Below are 26728 nucleotides of genomic sequence, written 5' to 3'. Positions count from 1 at the left end.
TCTTTGATAGCCTTGTTCTTATATCCCTTTTTGTTTGTACCTACCTTGACTGTATATCCATATTTAACCCCATTGAGCCTTCGACTTGTTCTTTGGTAGCCTCATACAAGCCTATTCCCCTTTCTTTCAAAGACCTTGAACTTCAACCAAAGCTCTTAAGCTCTTTAGGTTAACAAAAGTGAAGGAAAGTGAAATAGTAAGCGTGAGGCCCCAAAGTAATGATCATGGGTGCTTGAAAAAGCTCAAAATTTTTTCGTTAAGGAGTGCATGAAGAAAACCAAGTTGTAATACAGTTTTTTTTTATATTGAATAAGAATGAAAAGTTGAAATCTCCCTACCAAAAAAATGTTTGAGTAGCTTAAAGAAAAGGGGAAAGTGAACTAAAAAGGGGAAAGAATAAGGTTGTTAAGAAAATGTGAGAAATGTTAGAGGTGGTGTACTAAAGCACTTGGTAATGAGTCACTATTCGAAGCCAAAATGGTACCTACCCATCCCCTAGCCTACATTACAACCCATAAAGTCCTATTTGATCTTGAGCTTCCGCATTCTTAAATTAGTGGCACGTTACACCAAGGGAAAGCCTATAGTTCATCTTAGGTAGCATAAGTTGTGAGAGTGAGCCTTTGAATTGTTTGTACCGACTTTTGATGAAATTGTATAATTGTGAGTGAGTATGGGTAATTTCTTTGTAGTGAGGGCACATGTTCAATGAAGGATTGGTAACTTGTTGAATATTGATAAAATAATATACATGAGTTTGCAGCATTATCGAGTCAATTCTTGTGGTTAGGAGGTGTCAGATTAGTCATTCTTGTGGTGGAAATTTGATAACATGCTTGTGTGATGCGGAGCCTATTATGCTAATCTTTGTAGCAAAGTTTGATTTCCTTATATGGAGTCGTGTCAAAAGTGTCACATGCATGAGTATGGGAATTGTTTTGAGGACGAACAAAACTATAAGTGTGGGGTGGTGATCTTGGGCGTATTTATGCATCCAATAGCCAACTTAATCCATACTTGTAGCCTAGTTTGAAAACAAATTCCCTAAGTTATTGCATTTTTAGAATCGTTTGTGTGCGTTTGAACTAACCAATATGATTAGGTGCTTTCAGGACTAAAAATAGAAGAATGGGCCTTAAAATGGCTACATCCAGAAATAAGATGGACAGTGGAAGTTTATGAGTGAAGTTGGGAAGCACAATTGCAGAACATGAACAGGAAGGAAGCAAATCCACGTAACGAAGATGCCCCAGAAGTGAAGGCCTGAATTTAATGGAAATATTTACTTAACCAGTTGAGTCCGTGCCAAGTCTGCATCACGAACGTGGTTGATAGAAGGTGCATTTTCACTGACAAAGCTGAAGGATATAAAATTTTAAAGGGATGAAACAAGTCCGTGTCGTGGAATTCAGTGCCAGTTTTGAATTCTCATGAATTTCGAGACTATAAATAGAATACTTGTAATTTTTATTATTCATTCAGTCTATTACTTTGGAGAACACTTATGGGATAGAGGAGAAACGACTTTTACGGTTATTTTTTGCACTCTCTTTCATTTAACTACTCTTTCTTTTTATGGGAACAGACCCTACACGAGGCTTCCACCTCTCGTGCACAGTCAGGGGTTGAGCATCACCCCCAAGCCTTAACATAAATAAATAAAGTAAAAAAAATAAGGAGGGGGACGTAAACCTTACCTCCGATCCTATGGTGGTTCATAAGTCGGCTAACCTATTAAGGTCGGCTAACTCATCCCCGATACAAAAAGGAGACTAACTATAACTAGAAAGAAGTAAACCTATGAGAGGACTCCTCCCGGTACAAATTGACTAAGAAAGCATAAATGAGGGAGACTCTCTCCTTCCATGAGAAAACAAGAAAGTAACCTACACTAGTCCTATTCAACTATGCTACGTACCATACATAGCTAAATTGAAGAAGAACAAGTATATGAACCTTCTATCTCGCATGGGGTGGGAAAATTCTTTTCATCTTTGCCCTTTTTAGTCATATCGTACCAAGTAGATCCCAAGGAAGTATGCAACACAACAATAGCAGCTAAGGGGGGTGAAAGGAAATGATGTAAATGGAGCCATAGCAGCCAACAACCTTGGGGTTGTTGTTAAGGAAGCTGAGGGACAGAGTAGGTGTAACATGCATTTTGTATGTGGTGCAGCCCTGACTTGAACAGCTGGTCGGAAGTCTATCAGTGTGTGCCTTGAACTTTGCATGGTTCCATTGTTGTCGACTGATCAGGGATGTACCTGCACATCCACAAATAAACCAAGAAGGAGCTCCTAGGGTGCAGCCCTGGCTTAAATGTTTGACTGAAGATGCCTTGCACTTTGGAAGGGTCCATTGTTGCTGTTTGATATGCCTGCACATCAGCAAGTAAACAAGCAAAGAGTTCCAGGTGGGTGTTGTATAATTAGCATTGTGTTTGTTGGAGCTCCATCTTCTTGTCTTCTCCTCAATGAAAACAGTCAAGGAGTTCCAAAAGACTTGGATGAAAGGGGGATGCTGTAGGTGTTGAAGGACTACAGTAGGTATGCATGGAGAGTTGATGGGAGTAGGTGAGGCCCTTGCAATTGTGGCTGTTATGTCCCTTTGTCTGTGACTTTGTTTACCTGCACAAACAAGCAAACAAAGAAACAAACAAGTGTGATAGTTGTGGGGGTTGTTGCAAACCTGTAGGCAGCTTCTTGTTGCCGCCAAAGGAGAATTGAGTAGCTCCTTTGAAGGTATCTTATGTGCCTGCACATAATAATTAAAGGAGCAAGGAGGTTCAAGAGTTTTGGGAAGCAGTGGATCTGCTGCAGGTGTTGTAGGGATGGAATATGTATGGGTGTAGGGATGGTGTGTTGGTGAGGTCCTATCTTGGAAGGCTGTAGTCTCTATGTTGATGCCTTTCATTTGCCAAGGTTCCCCATCAGTTGTTGTACCTGCACAAAAACCATCACAGAAAAACAAATAGCCAACCAGACAGAAAAACCAGGCTGGGCCTTGTGCAGGGGTCTTGGAGATTCTATTTGATTTGATGGTTGTATCTGTGATGTCTTCTATGTAGTTGTTTTCAGTGCATGTTGATGAATCAATCCAGCAACCTACAACAATACAACAAACAACCAAAGGCAAGAAAGAACTTGCACCAGCTAGCAAAAAGGAAAGGACCTCCAAGAGTGCTTTGGGGTCTGTTAGGATTTTCAACGTCGCTCGACTAACGTCTCCAATTATCCGATTGAGTTGAAACTTCTTAAGATATACCCAAACATCCCTTTCTTTAGTTCTGCAAGATTTGGAGGCTTTTTGCACAAGTTGGAAAAAAAGCACCCTCTTTAGGCTTAAGGCAGCTGACTTTTTCAAGGTCGCTCGCCTAACGTCTCCAATTGTCCATTTGTGATGAAACTTCTTGGGCCTTATCCCTATAGTATTTTATGCAATCCTGCAAAGTTTGGAGGCCTTTGGACAGGTCCACCTGGTGCAACTCACCCTGTACATCATACCCTGCTGTAGCTTAGTTACAGATGTTGCAGGGAAGAGGTTAGCTTGAATGGGAGGCTGAAGAGAGGTCCTAGCATGCCCTGCTGTAGCTTCTCTTCTGCTGATGTGCTTTGAACCTGTAAAGACAATTGGTAAGGAGTACCTGCACCCACAAACAAAAACAGAAAAACCCACAAACAAACAATTCTGCAAAATGACTTGTAGGTGTTCCCTGAGAATTGCATGATGGTGGAACTGCTGCTGGAGGATGTTGTTGTTGATAAAGGTAAGATGTAGGCTGAAGTTGCTATACAAAAGAGTTCCAGAACAGGATCTTGTGTTACTGCAACCCTTAGAGTAAATCCATAAAGGGCCTGCATCAGGTGAGTTAGGCAAGCTCCCAGTTGTGGCATGTTGCATCCTGCTTCTGCTGTTGCTGTTAGGTTGTTGCTGATGATGATTAGTGGCATTCACTTCTGCTGATGTAATAGAGCTTTTGCAATTGATGTTGTTGAGTTGATGCAGGTCTATGGTGGGTTGTTGGTCCTTAACCATTGTTCCTGCATAATTTAAACCCACAAAAAGGGAACTCCTAGAGTTGAATGAGCCTCCACCTGCTGTTGATGTACTGTAGTTGCTCCATGTGCTGTTGTGGAGTTGTTGTATGTATGTAGATGTTAGGTGATGCATAAATTTTAGGCTCAGCTTCTGCAACACCACCACATGGCTCAAAGTTGCATGATACCTGAACAATGAGACACCCAACAGTAAACAGAATTGGAACTTAAGCTTCCTTTTTGATGGCTGTTGAGTGTGAATCCATGTGTGTGATGTTGTGTTACTGGTATAGGTTGTTGTTGCTGTATGCTCTTGAGTGTTGTGATAGGTGGAGGTTCTTGTTCTTGGAGGGTGCAGATGTGTAGAGTACCTGCACAAGGCTTCCACACAAGAGGGCACTCCTACTCTATCTTTTACTTCTAGCATTGTGTTATTATTTCTACTGAAGCAATAAACAAGGGAGACTCTCCCCTTACAATAGGAAATAACTAGGTGGAATAAGAAGAAGTAAACCAAAATACAGGTAAATAGTCTATTACACATTGGGAATGAGATCAGTCAAGAGGGTAGTTTGATTCTTTTCAGAGTTTTCCTTCTGAAACTTGCCATTCCTAGCTTGTCCATCTTGATGTAACCTTTTATTTCCTGTGGTAGCTGCTGGAGGTTGTAGAAGTGTTGTGTATCATTGAACATGTGGCTGCATTTTGATAAGGTATCTGCAGGATGGTTTGCTTCTCTGAATATATGTTTGCACTGAAAGAATTCCAATTGTTGGACCAGGGATTGTAACTTTGTAACATATCTGTGAATGCTCCAAGGTGGCTTAAGGTCTTGTTTCAGCCACTTAGTCAATAATTCAGAGTCAACTTCCAATATTACTCTATTATGTCCATGTTGAATACACCAAGTGAGGCCAATAGTTGCTGCCTGCACCTCTGCTTGGTTATTAGTACCCATTCCCAATGGAGTTGCAAAGGCATATATTAAGTTACCATTGTGGTCTCTTAATATTCCCCCTGCTCCAATTTTCCCAGGGTTGTCTAATGCACTCCCATCAGTATTCAATTTCACAATGGAAGATAGAGGTCTGATCCACATAACTTTTGTCACTCTCATAGAAGATGGAGGTCTGATCCACATAACCAGTTCCTTCCAGCTCTATGGCTACTTAATATAGGGGAAAGCAGTGTGTATCAGCATGTAAAGGTCCTTGACTATGGAGAATTTAACTCTAGTAGTACTAGATTTCTTTCTTCCATACTTACTTGCACATCTATTCTTCCATATATGCCAACATACAAAGATAGGAGTGGCCTGCAACATGAGCTTCTAAGCCTCATTACTGGACTTGGCAGTCCACCACTTCATCAGTATGCTTCTCAGTGAGCAGGTCCCTTGCATTATCCCCCATGAGCTAGAGAAGTGTTGCCAAATATGCTTGGCAAAATTTCCTGAAGCAAATATGTGATCTACATTATCCAATCCTGGTCTGTAACAACAAGAACATGTTGCTGGTACTACTCCAAATTGGACAAGTTTATCATTAGTAGGGAGTTTCTGTCTCAAAGCTCTCCATAGTAGAAAAGACACTTTGAAGGGAATGTTAGTGTGCCAAGTGCACCCATCAGTCAGGGTCTTGGCTCTTTTCTTCCTAACTAGTTCCCAGGCTGATTTAGAAGTGAAGTTGCCATGTGAAGTCAACTTCTAGCAGGCTTGATCAGCTGTGTTAGGGTGATAGTCTATCTCAGTATCTAGTATCTACTTCACCAGCTGAGGTGGGGCATATTTTCTGATTTTCTGCACATTCCACTCCCCATTCTCAATATATTCAGATTCTCTAGTATTGTTGAGTCTAGGTAGATGGTTGTTATGATAAGCTAGGGGGCCAATACCCAACCAATCATCCCACCAGAAACTACTTGTACCTGAGTTGATGTGCCAGTGTATATGTAGCTCAATATCAATTTTATTAGCCATCATGTGCTTCCACATAATAGACTGACCTGTGTGCCATCTTTTTATCACAGGATGAGCCCTCTGGCAGTACTTAGCCTTCAGAAATTCTCCCCAGAAAGTCTTCTTAGACCTGAAGGTCCACCATTGTTTGTATTGCAAAGCTAAGCACACATCTTGTATTTTCTTCATACCAATACCCCCTTCCTCCACAGGATAGCTGAGGGTCACCCATGATGCCCAGTGATATTTCTTCTTCTCCTTGTCCCACCCCCAGAAAAAGTCAGCTATGAGGCCTCTGATCTGATTCATAGTGGTAGCAGTAGGTCTGATTGCAGACAACAAGTGGATTGGTAGTGATTGCAGCACTGATTTCACCAATGGTTCTCTGCCTCCATAGCTCAACACTTTAGTCTGCCATCCTCTGATTTTCCTTAGAACTTTGGACACCATACTTGTATAGTAAATGATTCTCTGCCTTCTAATGTAGAGTGGACAGCCCAGGTAAGTAATGGGACCATGTGTACACTTGAAGCCTGTGATCCTGCTTATCATATCAATAACATCTGGATTGGTATTAAGAGGAAGCATAAACTGGCTCTTGTCCTTGTTGATTAGCTGGCCTGAAGTTGTTTCATAAACCTTCAAAGTCTTGGTAATAAGAGTCATGGACAAGTTGTTGGTAGCAGTGAAGATGATCACATCATCTGCAAAGCTCAAGTGGTTCACTTGGGGGCCCTTTCTTTCCATGTGGAATCCAGTATATAGGTAGTGTTGGTTAAGATTATTCAGCATCCTGGATAGTACTTCTGCTCCTATAATGAATAAGGCAGGTGACAAGGGGTCTCCTTGCTTGAGACCTCTTGTGGAATGAAAAAATCCATGCCTTACCCCATTGATGATGACTGAATACCAGTTGTTGGACATGATCCTCCACACCATATCAATAAAGATTTCTCCAAATCCCATCCTTCTCATGACCATACAAGTGAAGGACTAACGGGAAAAGTACAACCTGTAAATCCAGCGTGGGGCGTGGAAGGTTTCCTGCCTTAGCCATATCCAACTTGATCACTACATTGTCCCCTACATTGGGTTTCTAAATGTTGTGAATAATTTCCTGTGCCAGCATTATATTTTCTGATATGCTCCTACCTTTAACAAATCATGACTGATTGTCTGAAATGAGCTGAGGTAGAATGGGAGCAAGTCTAAGACAGAGTAGTTTGGATATGATCTTGCTAGTGAAATTGCTGAGGGAGATGGGCCTGTACTCTGACAGTTTGTTGGGGTGTTCAGTTTTAGGAAGTAGAACCAAACATGCATGAGATATGTACCTGGGAATACAGTGTCCATTGAAGAAGTGTTGCACTAGCTTCAGCAGATCATCACTAATGATATCCCAACATGATTAAAAGAACTTGCCACTCATGCCATCTGGCCCTGCAGCTGAAGTAGGACTCATAGAAAATACTACCTCCTTTAGCTCCTCCTTTGTAGGTATGGATTGTAGTAGTTCATTCTGCTGATCAGTAACTATCTTTGGGATGCATTTAATCACATCTTCATTGATTTGTTTCTCCTCAGCAGTAAAGATTCTCTCAAAGTGTGCACAAGCTGCACTTGCAATATTATCATCACCCTGGATAGAGTTTCCTTGTTCATCACTGATCTGATGGATGAACAACCTTCTTCTTCTCCCTCTGATGATGGCATGGAAATAATTGGTATTAGCATCTCCATCTTTGAACCAATGCAATTGAGTTTTTTGTTTCAAAATGGACTGCTCTATCTTCAAATATCTGATATACTGGGCATTTATCTGACTTAGCTTGGCTCTATTATCTTCAGAATTGTCATTGATGATATTTTCTTTAGCTTGTATCACCTATTCCTCGAATTGTTTGACTGAAGCAAATATATCACCATATTGATTTCTAGACCAGTGGCTAAGGGTATTAGACATTCTTTTCAATTTTTGATGGAAGATCCTCATTGGATTTCCATCCACAGGTCTTTCCCAGCAAGATCTTACAGTATCAAAAAAGTTTTCATTATCAACCCAATAGTGTAAGAACTTGAAATATTTGATAGCATGACTTTGTCTTTCAGTACATTCCAGCAGGAGAGGACAATGATCAGAACCTATAGAGGCCAGGTGATTAAGAGTGCTCACTGGCATGACCTCCAACCATGCATCATTGACCATGGCCCTGCCAAGTCTTTTCCATATTCTAGCATCTGCATCTCTCTTGTTGCACCATGTGAATTGTTGTCCATGAAAACCAAGATCAGTGAGTCCACAAGCTTCTATGACACTAATGAACTCAAAGCTCTTGTTCATGTTATAAGGTAGACCCCTCATCTTCTCTTCAACATGAGTAATTACATTGAAGTCTCCAATGGTGCACCAAGGTTCTTCCCTATCAGAGAATTGAAGCATCTTTTCCCATAGTTCTCTTCTCATGTAGTCTTTGCATTTGGCATTTACAAAGGTAATGAGATAATGTTTAGGCCAAGCTGCATGGCTGATCTTACAGGTAAGCTGTTGTTTATCCTGATCCACAAGATTGCACACACAGTCTTTGTTCCAAAATAGCCATATTTTGTTGTTGGGATTGGACATGGCATTATCCATTCCCAACTGAATTCTATAGAAGTCGAGTTGAGATTTATTGGAGAAAGGTTCCAGCACTGCAATCATAGAGAGCTTGTGATAGTCTTTCAACCTTTGTAGTCTGTCTAAGGCTCCTTGAGTATCAATACTCCTTGCATTCCAACAGAGTGTATTGATCATCATAACTTGTGGGATTTAGACCTTGTGTTGATGTTGATTTTGACTGCAACATTATCTGAGCTGCTGATTAAGCTTTGTTTACTCCTCTTCCTTTCCTGCTTACTTTTAGAAGGTGGCTCTTTCTTCTCCTTTTCTTGCTGAGTTTCCTTCTGCAATAAGGCTGCCATATTGGATCAGAATGTCTTTAATTGGTTTTCCTGTTGTTCATCCTCCTATTGGTCAGGGTCTTCCTCATCTTCAGAATGAGTGACCCTATATTCATCAGATAAGTCTTCTGCACTGTCTTCTTTACTAAGCACCTGCCTCTCATTGGATACATCATAAATTTGCAGAGGTGTGGCATGGTCAGTAGCTGTGTACTCCTCTTCAAAACCATCTGATATGGTTTTCTGACTAAGCTTACTCTGTTCTGCAGACTGTATCTGGATTCCTGCTTGTTCTGGTACCAGAACATAGTTCACACTTGTTTGCTCTGATTGCCTCTCCTGGATAAATTTCTTGTTAATAGCATCCCTTTTCTTCTTGCTTAGAGATAATGTGGACTTGTTATTGAGGGTCTGAGAATGTGTACTGTGGTTTGTTTTACTGATATTAGGAGTTTGATCCTTTCCCATATTTGGTTCAGCAGCCTGCACCTCAGTTTGTTGCCTCTGACCCTTATTGGCCTGAATATTAGCCACATTACCCTGTACTGTATCATTAGGATTGTTCCTTCTGATCTCATCTTCTTGTTGGGTATCAATTTGATGTTCTTGTACCCTGGACCTGCTAGTATTTGGATAAGTGGTTGCAGGGGCTTTATAGTCTTTCCTAGGGTCAACCAACAGAGGTTCCCTCCCCCTAGTAGCCCCTTCCTGCATGTTAGTAATTTTCTCCTGACTTTCCACTTCCTCAACCCCACAGACTTCTTCAGCCAGCACAATAAAATTGTTTAACACATTTAAATTATTGGGGGAGCCATGAGGGTGTGGGATTGGTAAGTCAATACCTGTGCTTTTGACATTGTTGCCTTCAACAGTATTCAAGCCAAAACTTGGTTCTTCTCTGGCAGCAATATTTTGATCTTTTTCCTTGTCTGCAGGTCTGCTAGTTCCAACCTGCTGAGTGGGATTATGGGGAGTGGAATGTACTATTTTTTGGAGAAGGGGGGGTTGAATCTGGACTCCATATTCAACATTACAAGTTTGGACATTACAACTATTAACTTTGGAGTTATTAGGCATACCTGACTGCTGCTGGTTTCTTTCATCATTGCTGTTGGTGCCATTGTGTTGGTGAGGTACTGAACCTTCCCCTTTTGACCTGCATACTTGTGTTTTATGCTGCTGTGTTTGATGCTATTGGTGTTGTCCATCTTTCTTGCCTCTTCTCCTTTGGATTTGCCACCCTGTATGCTCTTGATTTCTTTTTTCAGTTTCAGCCCTGTTAGTGTTTTGTTGTTCCTTAATGTGTTGGTCTTCTTAGTGCTGAGTTTCCTTGTGCTGATTAGTAGCAGGTTGCAGAGCCTTTCTCTTATCAGTGATGATCCTGTCTGTGTTCCTGACCTCCTCTTCTTGATCATTCTTTTTCTTATTCTCCTCATCTCTTTTTTTAACAGTACAAACTTGTAAGGTGTGACCTTGATGCTTGTAGTAAGGAAAGTAGTCTGGCACTCCCTCATATTGAATGGATTGCCACCTGCCATCTCTATTTTCATCTTCATCATAGCCCATCTAGATGTGCTGGGGTCTTTGTTTAGTTAGATCAATTTGGATTTTGACTTTGGCCACACTACCCCTAGTTTTTTTGTATGTAGCCAAGTCCAAGAACAAAACCTTGCCAATAGGGGATAGTAAAGGGGTTACTACTTTAAGCCTATAGCAATGCCATGGTAGCTCAGGTAATATAGCCCAAATAGGGACCAGAGGGGTTTCTTCTTCTGGCTTGAAGGTGGGAGTCCATAATTAAAGTCTCATCAGCTGCCCATTGATATGCATTTTCCCTTTGGACCATACAGTAGAATGGTCATATTTATTGTCTAAGTCTATGTAGATGTGTCTAGAGTTAAAGTGAGTAAGTTTCACTCCTCCTCTAAGTTCAGTTTGAATGATGAATTCCTTTCTGATGATTTCCATCTTAGGCATGGTGTTGGTGAATTTGCCAATTAGTGTATACCTATAGTCAGTGGCTAGATTCACCATGAAGTCTTCTTTTATAAACACCACAGCAGGATATCCCTGTTTTGTTGTGATTTTTGGAGGAGTAATATCAATATCATCAGCTTTCATAGCCTCCTGTGCTCTCAACTTGGTAGCTAAAGTGTGGGGGATGACAGGGTTAGGAGGGGCCAGGTTAGGATTTGTGTGGCTAGGCGGCTTGTTTCTAATGTTAGCCCAGGCTTGAGGTATCACATGATTAATAGGATTAGGGACAGTTAGGTTGGTTCTATTAACTTGGGTTCTAGTGGGATCAATTCTACCAGCCTTGGTTTTCACAGGTTCAAAGTTGTTGGAAACTACCAAAGGTTGGTTATTGGGAATGTAGGGAGTATGTTTGGCTTGGTTATGAGACTGCTGTTGGACAGTATCATGGTGTTCTTGAACTTGGCCCTTGCCCTTTAACTTAGTTATCTCAGCAGCAGCTGTTTGAGTACCAGGGGGTTGATCATTTATACCAACTTTAGCCATGTTCAGCTCAACACAATCATGAATATTATCCAATTCTATATGCTGCAGCATAGAGTTGTTATGAATAATATCATGAGTATTATGATTAGTCAAGTTAAGAGACTTACCTGTTGCTCCTTGTGCAGACAGTCTGAAGTTCTGGAAGCTGTGGTCACTTCCTGTAGCCTTGTGACCTGTAATCAAATTATTTCTCACATGTTCCTGATTATGTTCATTGTTTGTAGATTGAGAGACAAGTCCATACTGTTGAGCCTTGTCCTGAGGCAGGTTCACTTCCTCATCTGCAGCACAGTGTTCTTCCCTCCTTTGGTCATCTTGACGACTTTTCGAATTTGAGCTTTTTGGGGAAGTTTCAATATAACCTGGATACTTTGTTGGAATTGTAACACCAATATGAACATTTTGGTCTGTTTGTTGCTGCAATTGATTCAGAACAACTCCGGCAAGCCCACTTTGACAGTCGTCTTGACGACTTTTCGAATTTGAGCTTTTTGGTTGTAATTCGAGACATTCAGTATGGCTGGGAATCCTCTCTACATTGTTGCCTACCTGTTGACATTGGTTGTGCCTCCATTGGATCGACGGTGCTCCGGTAACTCCATGATTGTCAGTGTTGGAAGGTAAATTCGAAGCTCCTGGTGTTGATTCGAAATGGCACTCCGGGCCTGGAAGATGCACCTCTACATAAGGAACATTTTGGCATTCAATTTGATCAATTTGGGTTACCGGAGCTCAGGCGACACCATTGTTGTCAGTGGTTGACTGGAAATTCGAAGCTGCTGGTAATGATTCGAACTGAAGCTTGGTGCTTGAGTGGTGCTCCTCACCATGCTGAACAACTTGGCATTGTTTTTGTTCCATTTGGGACGCTGGAGCTTCGGCAACGACCACAATTTCTTTGTCGGAGATGATTTCTCCGGTTAACTTTGTTCCTATAGCTGCTTCAGGTGTTTGCGAACAAACCCCAGATGGTGCAATGGGTCGAATCTCGCCGGAGTTGGTTTGAATTTGAAGGCGCACCGGCGACGGTGCTGCGGCTGTTCTTGCAGATTGCGCCTCTTCATTGTGCGCACTGATATAATTTTTTTTCTTGTGAAATTTGGACTATATGTTGTCCTTTTGATGAGGATTCATTTCCTCCAATTCCTTTTAGTTGAATCAATCCACGACTTTGAAGATAGTTGATTTTTTGAATTTTTTTTAGCTCCTCAGCAGTGACACAAGTATTGATTGCTTCATTGTTTTGCTGATTAGAGGAGCTATACTTGGAATTAGAAGCTGTAATAACTTGCGTTGGATTCGTATTGACGGGATCTTCGATCCCATCTTTGGATCGAAATTTTCCAACGTCCGGTGGTGGGTCCACCGGCATTTTTGTTTTATGACTAAAATGCCCTTCCTTGAGAGCTCTTGCTAGATAGAAGTTTTAGAGAGAGAAAGCGATCATGATTATTTAACTACTCTTACAATGTTCATCAAATGCTTTTGTATTATGATTCAAACAATGACTAAGTAATGTTTCCTTTTCTAGGGCTGTAGCTACAAGTGATGGTACAAGATTATTTTGCTTTGGTTGAAGACAGGTTCTTGTTTGTGATTACACTTGCATTCTAATTTTACTATTTTGATATCTGGCAAAAATTAGGATATATATATTATCTGCCATAAAATAGGAAGATGAACAAGAGGATAGAATAAGGAATGTGGGGAACGTTTTTGTTCTATGGGAAAAAACTTAGAATAATTCGTATATAGGATACTTGTGACATATACCTATATACCGCATTTGGTTAATTAATAAATAAAAAGACAACTTAGTGTACATTAGTTGATTTTAGCCTATCCCCACTCACCGATGTTGTTTGGCCGTCAATAGGGGTAGGCGATTAGAAGTCGAAAGACCATGATTATATACTGACCTTGTAAATAAGAAATGTATGGACCTATTGGAAACCAAAGTTAGAAGTCTTATGCATGTACTTATTTTATATTGCAACCCTAGAATCTTTCTTAATTTGAATATTCTCCAGTGAAACTGAATTGTCTGTTAGTAATTATCTAATAGTCTTTATTTTCAAAGTATTAGCTTACACCAACCAATTTTTTTAACTATCTTGCACTAGCATATTTACATAATTGCATTTGAAATTGATTAGTTGTCAAGTTAAGATCATACGGGTTTGATAAGCTGGCTCGTAAGAGTCACTATATTACTTGATTGACCACGTACACTTATGTGTGTTGTACAAAACAATAGATAGAAATAGGATGAGTACCTGGATCCAAGTCAATGGCAAAGTCAATATCAGGATACGGGGGAAGGCCAGATAGGCCCGTAGGAAACACATTTACATACTCTCGGACTATAGGAACTGAATCAACCATAGGGCCCCCCACTAACATTGATCATATAGGCTAGGTAAGATAAGAACTTGCTAGCTACTAACCTCTGATCCTGAATAAAATAGATAACCCCAAATAGGATCTGAAAACCTAATCCACCGCTAAAGAATCACCTATCAGGGTCGAAACACGCAACGGCACCGCTAAGGGCTCTAGACTCATACTCAATCGAGGAGCACAATGTACAGATACATATGAATAAGTAGAGCCTGGATCAAATAAAGTTGAGGCAGGTTGATGGTATAAAAGAATCGTATATGTGATCACATCGTATGATGCCTCAGCCTCCACCCTCGTTCGATCTTCATTGAAGTGGCCCTAAACACCTCTACCTCAAGCACCAACTCACCTGGCTGACCTTCCTCCTTAGGGATCTCCTCGTGCACCTTGATAGTCATGCAGACAATCCTGATCTAGCCCTCCGCCTCTAATTAGAGGTATTGCTGCTGGTGCGAGTCTAGCTGTCTTTGGAGATGGTGTGGCTGCCCTATGGAAGGGACACTCTATGGACCAGTGGACAAGCTCCCCATAATCATAACAACCCTGTGGAGGTATGCTTATAACCGATGTCGACCATCATGGCCCGAAGAACCAGTTGTGAGCTACCTTGGCCCTAGCCCAGACCAACACTAGGACAACCAGGACAGTATTGGTCACCCTCTGAAGCATGTAGAGAAGCTTGATACATGCGACTAGACTAACCCTTTTAGAACCTTTGGCAGGGCCTATCATATGAGTCTCGATGCCTAAAATGGGACCCGATGTGGTTATCCTTCTTCCAAGACCACTTGCTACTATCGTTATGGGCCTCGCAATGGAACTGCTAAGATGTATGAGCATGGTCCATAATGTCAATGAATGGCCCACCAAAACTATGGACTGAGTCTCAATCCAAAGCTAAAGTCTTAATCTTCTAACAAAACAACAAACTCTTTCCTCATCGGTAGGTAGAACCATGGTGGCATAATGAGAGAGCTCATGGAATCTAGCCTCACACTCTGATACGGTCATGGATCCCTCCTTCAACCTTGAAAAATGATCAAATAATCTAGCCTCACACTTTGATACGGTCATGGATCCCTCCTCCAACCTTGAAAACTAATCATAGAGCTGATCTCTAATGCTTCATGGGATAAATTGGCCAAGAAAGCCTTTGAAAATTCTGCCCACAATACCTGTGGATACCCAACTAGCCGGGTCTCTAAGTAGGAATGCCACCACTGTCTGGTAGGACCATCTAGCTGCCATGTGGTAAAATAAGCTCCTCGCGACTCTACCAATCCAAAGCATGTAGCCGTTTTTAGAAAGTAGTAAAGAACTAATGCGCATCCTCTCTAATCGCCCAGAAAACCTCAATGGTGATAATCTCAGAAACACACCAAGCATCTTTTGCTCTCATAATAGTATAATGCCATCTATATCATCCAGTTGGGCGGCGGCAAGTATCAGTGGTGGCTGTACGTCTTGAGCCACAGGTGTTGCTGAACCCTATTAAGCTAGTATAGCTGGAGCTATTTTCTGCTGTATGCCCCCAAGTACTCTCAGTAGCTTAGTAATGGTAGCCTAAATATCCGAGCCCATAACTGATATAGGTGGTGGCTAGTGTTGAACTGGAGCTGTATATGGCTCTGCCTCTGGCTCCAGAGTCTTCTCTCTATCATGGGTTGGTATTGCAGGCCTACCGCAATGTCTGGGTCAACCTCTACCCTTATCTAGGGCTCTATTTGTGGGCTCATCTACATTACCCCCATTCTCCCTACCACACATGCGAGCCATCTTGTAAGATAGTGGAACAAGTAATATTTCATGAAACCGATAAGACACACATTGTAATAATGCGATACAAAAGAGAAAGGATTCCTAAAGATATCCTGTAGCATCCCAAAGATAAGTTACGGACATCACTACTCTAATTTGCAGGACTCTACTAGACATTAGCTCTGAATAAGTGAGATCGGTAAACTTAGATCTCCGATACCAAAGTGTCACGATCTGATTCCTTGAGTCATGATGGCATCTACTATAACCTACCAGAAGGTAAGCCAACCAGTATCCCAAAGATGTGAGTAAAGGAATTGAGAGCAGAAAATCTAATCCAAAAAACAAATAATAGGAATAACCAGAAGCAAGCCAAAACTATATACGATAAAAAGATTCCTCCTAGAACCTAGAATTCACAAGTAAAGATCTACTACAAAAATGAATACAAGTCCCAAATTTGACCTCAAAATAAGACTGTCTTAAAAAGCAAAAGACTAGTCAAAATATATACAGAAGGATAAGGGTAAATCTAGGAGATTGTGCTCTCACCCTTGCCTTCAAATCATACTGTAGCTAGCTCAATATCAATGTTGTAGCTGGTATTTGGACCTGCATCATAAAAGTAGATGTAGAATGTAGTATGAGTACCAAAAAAACATGTACAAATTAGGCATCATAGGCTGAATGAGAAAGAAAAGTAAAAGTAAAATTAATATGAAATACTAGAATTTAAAACACAACAAGAAAGACGAATGAAAATACATGACTAAGAACTCATAGTGCCCGTATCGAGTCCTAAAAGTAGTCTTAGGGATATATGACTCCCTAATCCTCAGTTGGTGATACCTTGACCTCAATTGACCTCAATTATATCTTATCAAGAAGCACCCTAGAGCTGGTCAAATAAATCATCAATCCATAGTATCGGGTACCTATTCTTGATGGTCACCTTATTCAGCGACCTGTAATCAATATACGTATGCAAGGTACCATCCTTTTTTTTTTCACAAACAGAATAGGATCACCCCAAGAAGATACATTAGGCCTGATAAACCCCTTACTTAAGAGGTCCTGGAGATGCACCTTAAGCTCCCTCAACTCAACTGGAGCTAACCGATATGATGGAATAGAGACTGGTTGTTTACCCGTCTCAACATCAATGCCAAAGTCAATATCATGCTCAGTAGGAAGAACAGGTAGATCAGTGGGAAATACATAATGAAACTCCCGAACCACCAAAAGGGAATCAATAGAAGGCCTATTAGCACTAGTGTCATGGACATAAGCAATATAGGCTACAAACCCCTTCCCCACTAACTGCCAAGCCCTGAGGAAGGATATCACACCACACGTGTTATATCCCGCACTTTTGGGCATGCAAAAAGAGGGAAAAAAAATATATTTTTGGCTTGCAAGGAGTAGAGTTGTGAATTATTTTATTCATTTTAATTAGTACCGGTGTGATGTTCATGGAAAAATTGGTGTGAAAATACGGAGGAAGGCCGAGGGCAAAATTGGAAATTTTGGAAACTAGTTGGTGAATTACTAATACGACTTATGGTTTTGTTGGGCTCAAATAATGATAATAATAATAGGAACTAAGTGATTGGGATTGGAAAACAAAAAGGAAAATAAGAGAGGCCCAACACAAGGAAAGGGCCCAAGTCTTGGAACTTACCCCATTAATTAAGTGGCTTATATATATATATATATATATATATATATATATATGTTGATGACTTTTAAGTCATATTTATCCATTAAGTTTTCTTTATCAACAAGAGGATTCAAGAGAGTTCTAGAGAGAAAGGAAGAGAAGAAACTTGAAGCTAGAGGAAGAATGGGTTCGGCCAAAGGAAAAAAAAAAAGGTAAGTCTCCAATTTTGCTTCGTGAATTAATTATCTAAGGTGTACCAAGATGTTATGAAGGTATTGTTAACGTAAATTTATGGTTTGTAGCATCCCAAAAACGTTACCAAACAGCCCCAAAGTTTTAGCCGCACTAGGAGAGCTTCCGAGGCAAGTTTTGGAGAGTTTCGGTAAAGGTAAGGTCTCTCCTTTCATATTGGAGTTTATGATGTTGTTATGAGGTGTATTACGTGTCCTAAATATGGCTGGAATCAGAGAAAATGTATAAGGAGGCATGATGTTGGAAACTACTAAATTAAAGTCGTAGTAGCTAAATCGAAGTCGCGTAGTGTATGGTCGCTGAGGCGCTGCGGGTGCAGCTGGTTGGATTGTATGTTGCAGGGCTTTAAAGTATTTTAAAAAGGGTGTGGTTGCTTCTGGTTTCAGCCACACGACCCCCCGTTTGGTATGGTTAAAGATTTTACGAAATAAAGGTTAAAAACTCTATTTTGGTATCGTAGTTTTATGCTAGTTGTTTGGAGCTTGTGTTGTGTAAAGTTGAGGTGATTTGATTGTATATATACTGCTGGTTGTTGTTGTTGATATGGTTGTTGACATGGTGGCCGAGTTGAAATCTCGGGGATGGTGTATTTATAGGGGAGATGCTGCCGAAATCTCGGCAGATTGGAAATTAATTTGTTTGAAGGATTGAGACAAGTATATGGTGATGAATCTAATGACTATGTCAACTCTCTTGAATGTAGATCAACTCTCTTGAATGTAGACTAACAAGTTGGAAGAATAAGAAAAGCTAGTAAGGCGCGGTACAGGTATGTAAAGCTAACCGTTCCTTCTTTTGGCATGTCTTTGGCATAGGTATGTAAAGTTAACCGTTCCTTCTTTTGGCATGTCTTTGACATAAGTATGTAAGGCGTACCCTTCTTTTTCAAGGCATGATTCCGATGTTATGGTTTCATAAGTGCTTCCATATATTCTTTGTTTTCAAAAGCTAGGTGTCAATGGTCCCAAGGAAATGACTACTTTTCCTATAATCCGTCAATGTTTTCCAAAATGTCTATGATTTTCCAAAACAAAGGTTTACAATATTACAAGCTTTTATGACAATGACGATGGATATGTTTTACAACGACATTGATGATGTCGAGGATGAAAATATGTCTATGATGGCTAAGATAAGAATGACTTTATGTATGTAAGGTTTACCCTTCTTTCTCTTGGCATGTTTTGACATAAGTATATAGAGCTACACTTTCTTTTGGCATGATTTTTATGAAACAAGTATATGTCATTTTGTACAATTTCAAGGAAGTCCTATTCGTAGAGCCACTAGGATGGTCAATTTTCTTGAGTTTCCAAAAGATATTTTTCTTGTGCTTAAAAATGTGTATATGATTCCAAAAGTTTTATGTTGATATAATCCATGATAATTTTTGAAAGGTACTTGACATGACTCTTATCTTGTTTTGTTAATCATAGCTCATTCCGATTATTCTATGAGTCTTGAAAATTGGTCCTATGTGCATATGTATACGATTTGGCGTCTTATGAGATTGTGACCTTATTCTACGTTCTCTTAATATTATCTTTCGTTGATAGTCTCATCCTATAATAATTGTTCCTTCAAGGTGAGACAAAGCGAGCATGGTTAGTCTATAATACAATCGGAGGTTATCGACCTTCCGTCACTCCGATAAATATATGACTTTCGTTGGGCTCTCGTGCATGCTGTCTATATGTATATGTATATGGGGGATATGGGGAGGTGTATATTTGGCGCTATAGACGCATTCCCACCTGATCAGTTGGAGTAATTTTCATCCTGGATGCGAGATGCCCGGATGCGGGAAATATGTGGGCACGCCGACCTTGTTCGGTGATATGACTTCTATTTTCTATGCATATGAAAAAGATATATTTTATATGATAATACAAGCATGCATGGCATCCGGCCTAAAAGGGCACTCATATGTACAGGTTACTCTCTTATCTCACTATATGTCTATGATTCTACGATATGGTTGTTCATACTTTATGTTCTTTATTATGCTGATTTTCATGCCTTACATACTCAGTACATTACTCGTACTGACCCCCTTTTCTTTGGGGGCTGCGTTTCGTGCCACACAGGTACACCCAGACAAGTAGAAGCTACTATAGAAGATGTTCCAGCGGGGTTGGCAACTCCACTTGTTCCTGGGGTGCTGCCGAGTTAGATTATAAATGCTATGATGTTTCATTCGAAGTTAGAGACCTTGCAGACAGAGTCGTGGGTATAGAGTGTCAGCTTTGTAAGCGGCGTCACCAGCCGATATGTTATTATGTCGTATGTCACGAGTTTTATGGAAGGAGAGATTTGGAAAGCTTAGTTATGTTTCTTTTTTATTTCTTATTGATGTAAAAGTCTAAATAGATTAAGTATGTGCTATGAAGCAGCGGGTTCGCTCGGCTCCGAGCTCGAGGTCGGGTGCCCATCACACCCTATTGATATCGGGGTGTGACAAAGTGGTATCAGAGCAGGTCGGTCAAAGGGTTGTCTGCAAAGTCGTGTCTAGTAGAGTCTTGTTTATGGAAGTGAAGCCGGCCACATTTATAAGCAGGAGGCTGCGGGGCATCTAGGAATTGTCGACCTTCTTTCCATCCTACTTCGTGCGATAGAGCCAAGTCATAGGAAAAGAGATTCCCTATATGAGCTTTATACGCGACTGAAGGAGGTGAGTGACGATATGACGAGTTATAGAGGTGAGTCTGGATATATCTGCGTTGCTACCTGAAACTGGAAATACTGGATGGCTGGAATGTGTCATATAGTTGTATGTTCTGTGAAGTACTGTTGATATTTTCTACGCACAGATTTTGAATAGTGGGCATGGTAAGGAGATCCTGCCAGACTGGGTACGTCTAACAGGAAGAAGCGTGGGAAGGAAATACAGTAAATAAACAATAAGTGAGATGCGTTGTTTCACAGAGGTTATGGTGATGAAAATGCGATCACTACCCTCGGGAATCTGGGAGTCAAGAATAAAATATAGTCATGCACGAAAGCGAAAGGGGAAGATTGAGAATCAAAAAGGGCAAAACAATAATTGTAAAAAAAGGACGTGTTATGAAAGTATCTCGGAACCTGTAAGACCTTGACTCGCTCCCGATGATGTAATAAATGTCATGCGAGGAAGTGGACGCGATTATATCGGCATTAATGCACCCGATTCCATCAAAGTTATGAGGTTAAGCGTGCTTGGGCAAGAGTGGTACTAGAATGGGTGACCCCCTGGGAAGTATGCAAGAATTCTATATATCCAGACGTAAGAGACAAATGAGAGGTTAGAGTAACCTAAGGAAAAACTAGAGTTTATGGAATGGCTGGAAACCTTAAGAGGTCACGTAAGACGAGGCAGACTAGGCTAGTGAAGAGACAGAAAGTGCATCACAGCTCTGGAATAAGGATATGCTTAAACAACGTTTGGAAGTATTTTGTGGGCTAGTCGATGGTAAATATATACATGTACATATGAATGTGTAGGATGTCCCACATATGATTGTATTGGTGGACATGTGAGTTCCAGCAACTGGTGTCATGGTAAGGAGGGCATTATCATACAAGGGTACCGAAGATCGAGCAACAGCAAGAATAAAGGGTACAACTGTTGCAACGTACGCTGCTATTATTTGACCATAGGTTAGGATTGGAAATTCTCGTAAAACGATATTTGGAAAATAAAGAGAGTGAGTAGATGGAAAGCAAAGAGATCAAAGTATTAGAAGGAGGCGAAAAGTAAAGAAACCTCAGTAAGTGAAACTCCCGAGAGAAATCACCGACAATGCGCGAGACCATATTATATTAGGCCAAAAAAGGATCACAATATTCTCAAGTACCAGAAAAGGAAACCCATAACATGGAATGAGGACTCGTGTAAGACCTAGGAGTTCAAGTGTAAGGAGAATGAAGTGAGGGATAAGGAATGGGCATGAAGAGAAGGACAACAATAAGAGGAACCCTTCCGAAGTATTAAGACATCCCATAAAGTCGGTTTAACATTCGAGGACGAATGTTCTAAAGGGGGGAAGGATGTTATATCCCGCACTTTTGGGCATGCAGAAAGAGGAAAAAAAATATATTTTTGGCTTGCAAGGAGTAGAGTTGTGAATTATTTTATTCATTTTAATTAGTACCGGTGTGATGTTCATGGAAAAATTGGTGTGAAAATACGGAGGAAGGCCGAGGGCAAAATTGAAAATTTTGGAAACTAGTTGGTGAATTACTAATACGACTTATGGTTTTGTTGGGCTCAAATAATGATAATAATAATAGGAACTAAGTGATTGGGCTTGGAAAACAAAAAGGAAAACAAGAGAGGCCCAACACAAGGAAAGGGCCCAAGTCTTGGAACTTAGCCCATTAATTAAGTGGCTTATATATATATATATATATATGTTGATGACTTTTAAGTCATATTTATCCATTAAGTTTTCTTTATCAACAAGAGGATTCAAGAGAGTTGTAGAGAGAAAGGAAGAGAAGAAACTTGAAGCTAGAGGAAGAATGGGTTCGGCCAAAGGAAAAAAAAAAGGTAAGTCTCCGATTTTTCTTCGTGAATTAATTGTCTAAGGTGTACCAAGATGTTATAAAGGTATTGTTAACTTAAATTTATGGTTTGTAGCATCCCAAAAACGTTACCAAACAGCCCCAAAGTTTTAGCCGCACTAGGAGAGCTTCCGAGGCAAGTTTTGGAGAGTTTCGGTAAAGGTAAGGTCTCTCCTTTCAAATTGGAGTTTATGATGTTTTTATGAGGTGTATTACGTGTCCTAAATATGGATGGAATCAGAGAAAATGTATAAGGAGGCATGATGTTGGAAACTACTAAATTAAAGTCGTAGTAGCTAAATCGAAGTCGCGTAGTGTATGGTCGTTGAGGCGCTGCGGGTGCAGCTGGTTGGATTGTATGTTGCAGGGCTTTAAAGTATTTTAAAAAGGGTGTGGTTGCTTCTGGTTTCAGCCACACGACCCCCCGTTTGGTATGGTTAAAGATTTTACGAAATAAAGGTTAAAAACTCTATTTTGGTATCGTAGTTTTATGCTAGTTGTTTGGAGCTTGTGTTGTGTAAAGTTGAGGTGATTTGATTGTATATATACTGCTGGTTGTTGTTGTTGATATGGTTGTTGACATGGTGGCCGAGTTGAAATCTCGGGGATGGTGTATTTATAGGGGAGATGCTGCCGAAATCTCGGCAGATTGGAAATTAATTTGTTTGAAGGATTGAGACAAGTATATGGTGATGAATCTAATGACTATGTCAACTCTCTTGAATGTAGATCAACTCTCTTGAATGTAGACTAACAAGTTGGAAGAATAAGAAAAGCTAGTAAGGCGCGGTACAGGTATGTAAAGCTAACCGTTCCTTCTTTTGGCATGTCTTTGGCATAGGTATGTAAAGTTAACCGTTCCTTCTTTTGGCATGTCTTTGACATAAGTATGTAAGGCGTACCCTTCTTTTTCAAGGAATGATTCCGATGTTATGGTTTCATAAGTGCTTCCATATATTCTTTGTTTTCAAAAGCTAGGTGTCAATGGTCCCAAGGAAATGACTACTTTTTCTATAATCCGTCAATGTTTTCCAAAATGTCTATGATTTTCCAAAACAAAGGTTTACAATATTACAAGCTTTTATGACAATGACGATGGATATGTTTTACAACGACATTGATGATGTCGAGGATGAAAATATGTCTATGATGGCTAAGATAAGAATGACTTTATGTATGTAAGGTTTACCCTTCTTTCTCTTGGCATGTTTTGACATAAGTATATAGAGCTACACTTTCTTTTGGCATGATTTTTATGAAACAAGTATATGTCATTTTGTACAATTTCAAGGAAGTCCTATTCGTAGAGCCACTAGGATGGTCAATTTTCTTGAGTTTCCAAAAGATATTTTTCTCGTGCTTAAAAATGTGTATATGATTCCAAAAGTTTTATGTTGATATAATCCATGATAATTTTTGAAAGGTACTTGACATGACTCTTATCTTGTTTTGTTAATCATAGCTCATTCCGATTATTCTATGAGTCTTGAAAATTGGTCCTATGTGCATATGTATACGATTTGGCGTCTTATGAGATTGTGACCTTATTCTACGTTCTCTTAATATTATCTTTCGTTGATAGTCTCATCCTATAATAATTGTTCCTTCAAGGTGAGACAAAGTGACCATGGTTAGTCTATAATACAATCGGAGGTTATCGACCTTCCGTCACTCCGATAAATATACGACTTTCGTTGGGCTCTCGTGCATGCTGTCTATATGTATATGTATATGGGGGATATGGGGAGGTGTATATGTGGCGCTATAGACGCATTCCCACCTGATCAGTTGGAGTAATTTTCATCCTGGACGCGGGATGCCCGGACGCGGGCAATATGTGGGCACGCCGACGTTGTTCGGTGATATGACTTCTATTTTCTATGCATATGAAAAAGATATGTTTTATATGATAATACAAGCATGCATGGCATCCGGCCTAAAAGGGCACTCATATGTACAGGTTACTCTCTTATCTCACTATATGTCTATGATTCTACGATATGGTTGTTCATACCTTATGTTCTTTATTATGCTGATTTTCATGCCTTACATACTCAGTACATTACTCGTACTGACCCCCTTTTCTTTGGGGGCTGCGTTTTGTGCCACGCAGGTACACCCAGACAAGTAGAAGCTACTATAGAAGATGTTCCAGCGGGGTTGGCAACTCCACTTGTTCCTGGGGTGCTGCCGAGTCAGATTATAAATGCTATGATGTTTCATTCGAAGTTAGAGACCTTGCAGACAGAGTCATGGGTATAGAGTGTCAGCTTTGTAAGCGGCGTCACCAGCCGATATGTTATTATGTCATATGTCACGAGTTTTATGGGAGGAGAGATTTGGAAAGCTTAGCTATGTTTTTTTTTATTTCTTATTGATGTAAAAGTCTAAATAGATTAAGTATGTGCTATGAAGCAGCGGGTTCGCTTGGCTCCGAGCTCGGGGTCGGGTGCCCATCACACCCTGTTGATATCGGGGTGTGACAACACGGTACATGACTAACTCCACCTGTCCACATGATCAGAAGAATACCTAGGATAAACAAGGTAACAAAACCTGAGTAACTGCACTTGTCCACATAAGTAGAGAAATACAAGACATACACAAGGTAACAATCTTGGAGAACCAATCCAAAACCGCATGATGAGTAGACAACTAATCCATGCCTAGATTAAAGTCATAGTCTACCATATCAAGCACAATTAAGTCTGCTCTAGTATTATACCCCACGATAGTCACCTCACAGGATCGATACACATGATCCACTTATAAAGAATCACCTACGGGGTAGCTACACACATAGGCATAAGTAGTGGCTCACATAAAACATTCTATCGACTTGCATAACTAATAGATACATATGAGTAAGTGTTCCTCGGATAAAATAAAGCATAGGCAGGCTGATGAGAGACGGAGATCATACCTATGATGATGGTATCCAACGTCTCTGCCTCTGGCCTACTATGAAAGGCATAGGTATGACTGCGTCCACCTCTACCACCTATCCGATCAACTTAGGACTATACCTAGTACCCTCGAAATTACCTCTGGCCCTATGCACACTCTCTTTGGGAGGCTAAACTAGGGCCCTGGATGCCTGAACCTACTGTCCCTGTGGACCCTGCTGACTCTAGCATCTGCGATGGCTGATAGTAGGATACTTATTTGCAAAGTAGCCTATCACACCACACTCATACCTAGGCCCTTTAAATGAATATCCTGTGATGTCCCAGCTGACCCTAAATGGCCTTTATGGCCTGAATGCCAGAAGTCTGACCCCTAGAAGGCAGACCTGAAGCCTAGCCTCCCTGATCGTCAGTAACAGCTGATCCATCATCTGTAAGCTGTAAGTCTACCTAAACCGGTCTACTAGGTGGCTACTATTATGGATGGCCTCTGCCAAAAGAACCCCTACAGTGTGACTAGCATCCACTAAAAATGCCCTGGCAGTGAGGCCTCTTATCGCTGCTTCTATAGGACTCACGATATATAGACTTAATAGTATGGGGATGATCTACTATCTGCAAGAATGAATAGCCCGATGCATCCATCGACTCTATTGCTAACCTCAAAGGACTAGATAAACCTTTGATAAACCAATGTACCTACTCTGCCTCTATCGGCATGATCATGGTAGCGCACTTGGAGAGCTCATGGAACTGAGACTCATACTCTGTGACTATTATCGATCCCTGTACAAGCGTTGCGATCTCCTCTCTCAATCTTTCTCTTAAGCTGTGGGGTACATACTTCTCCAAGAAAGCCTCAAAGAACTAAGTCCATGACATAGGCGGCGATCCCATGGGTCTGCAGCTAAGATAAGATCTCCACAATGTCTTCGCTTGTCCATCCAGCTGGAAAGATGTGTAATCGACCTCGTGGGACTCCACCAATCTGAATTTATAGAACCTCTCCTGGCAACTAACAAAAAACTTATGGGCATCCTCACCCACGACACTTAAGAACCTGGGAAGGACCAACCTGATAAACCTCCCCAATATCTTCTGCTCCTCTATAGTCATAACCGGCCTAGCTGCCAAGTGATGAACAACCGTAGGGATTGGCTGAATCACCGAACAAGCTGTAGTAGTGGGCTGTAGAACTGAATCTGATCATACCGTGCCCCTCCCTAGCCTGGAGTCTGTGCCTCCTCTATGACCTGAGTTCCAGTGATATGCTAAGTAGGGTTCCTGCTCGAGATATATACTCTACGAAACTTAGGATCCAGGCCAGTGGCGTGGCCATAAATCCAGGTGGAGGCTGAGCGAGATGCTCCTCCGATGGCTGATGCTCAAACTGCTCAACCTCTATATCCGGCTCCCTCACAAATGATGTGGCCTGAGCTCTGCCCCAGACTTTGTGTTGACCTCGATCCTTACCTCGAGCTGGGGCTCTATCTATAGGTGCAAAGGGTCCTTGTCTACCCCAGTTGTATCTCATCCTTGCCATCTGAGAAAAACTGAAACAAATAGGATTTAGAGGTGTTCATCATCATTAGCTCACAAACAGAAGCAAATATAGTGAATTATTTCCTAACAATGTCCTATAGCCTCCCGAAGATTAGATATAGATGTCATCGTACCTATCTGCGAGACTCTAGGAGACACTTGATCTTGTAATGGTAAGACCGATGAATATAAGCTTTGATACCACTCTACC

At 40.8% G+C, this 26728-nt stretch overlaps 2 long non-coding RNA genes across 2 annotated transcripts; both read left to right on the top strand.

The window, feature by feature from the left end:
- Positions 1-17594: 17594 nt before the first annotated feature.
- On the top strand, positions 17595-19657 carry LOC129871658 (uncharacterized). Its single transcript, XR_008762289.1, has 3 exons — positions 17595-17663; positions 18251-18296; positions 19615-19657. It is a non-coding gene; the product is annotated as an uncharacterized LOC129871658 (long non-coding RNA).
- Positions 19658-22162: 2505 nt separating this feature from the next.
- Positions 22163-24225, top strand: LOC129871613 (uncharacterized). The gene is made up of 3 exons (XR_008762278.1): positions 22163-22231; positions 22819-22864; positions 24183-24225. It is a non-coding gene; the product is annotated as an uncharacterized LOC129871613 (long non-coding RNA).
- Positions 24226-26728: the final 2503 nt, after the last annotated feature.

This window comes from Solanum dulcamara, chromosome 10 (genome assembly GCF_947179165.1).
Source record: "Solanum dulcamara chromosome 10, daSolDulc1.2, whole genome shotgun sequence".
NCBI classification, from domain to species: Eukaryota; Viridiplantae; Streptophyta; class Magnoliopsida; order Solanales; family Solanaceae; genus Solanum; species Solanum dulcamara.
The sequence above is the reverse complement of the archived record's forward strand: the minus strand, read 5'-3'. Positions and strand labels throughout refer to the sequence as shown.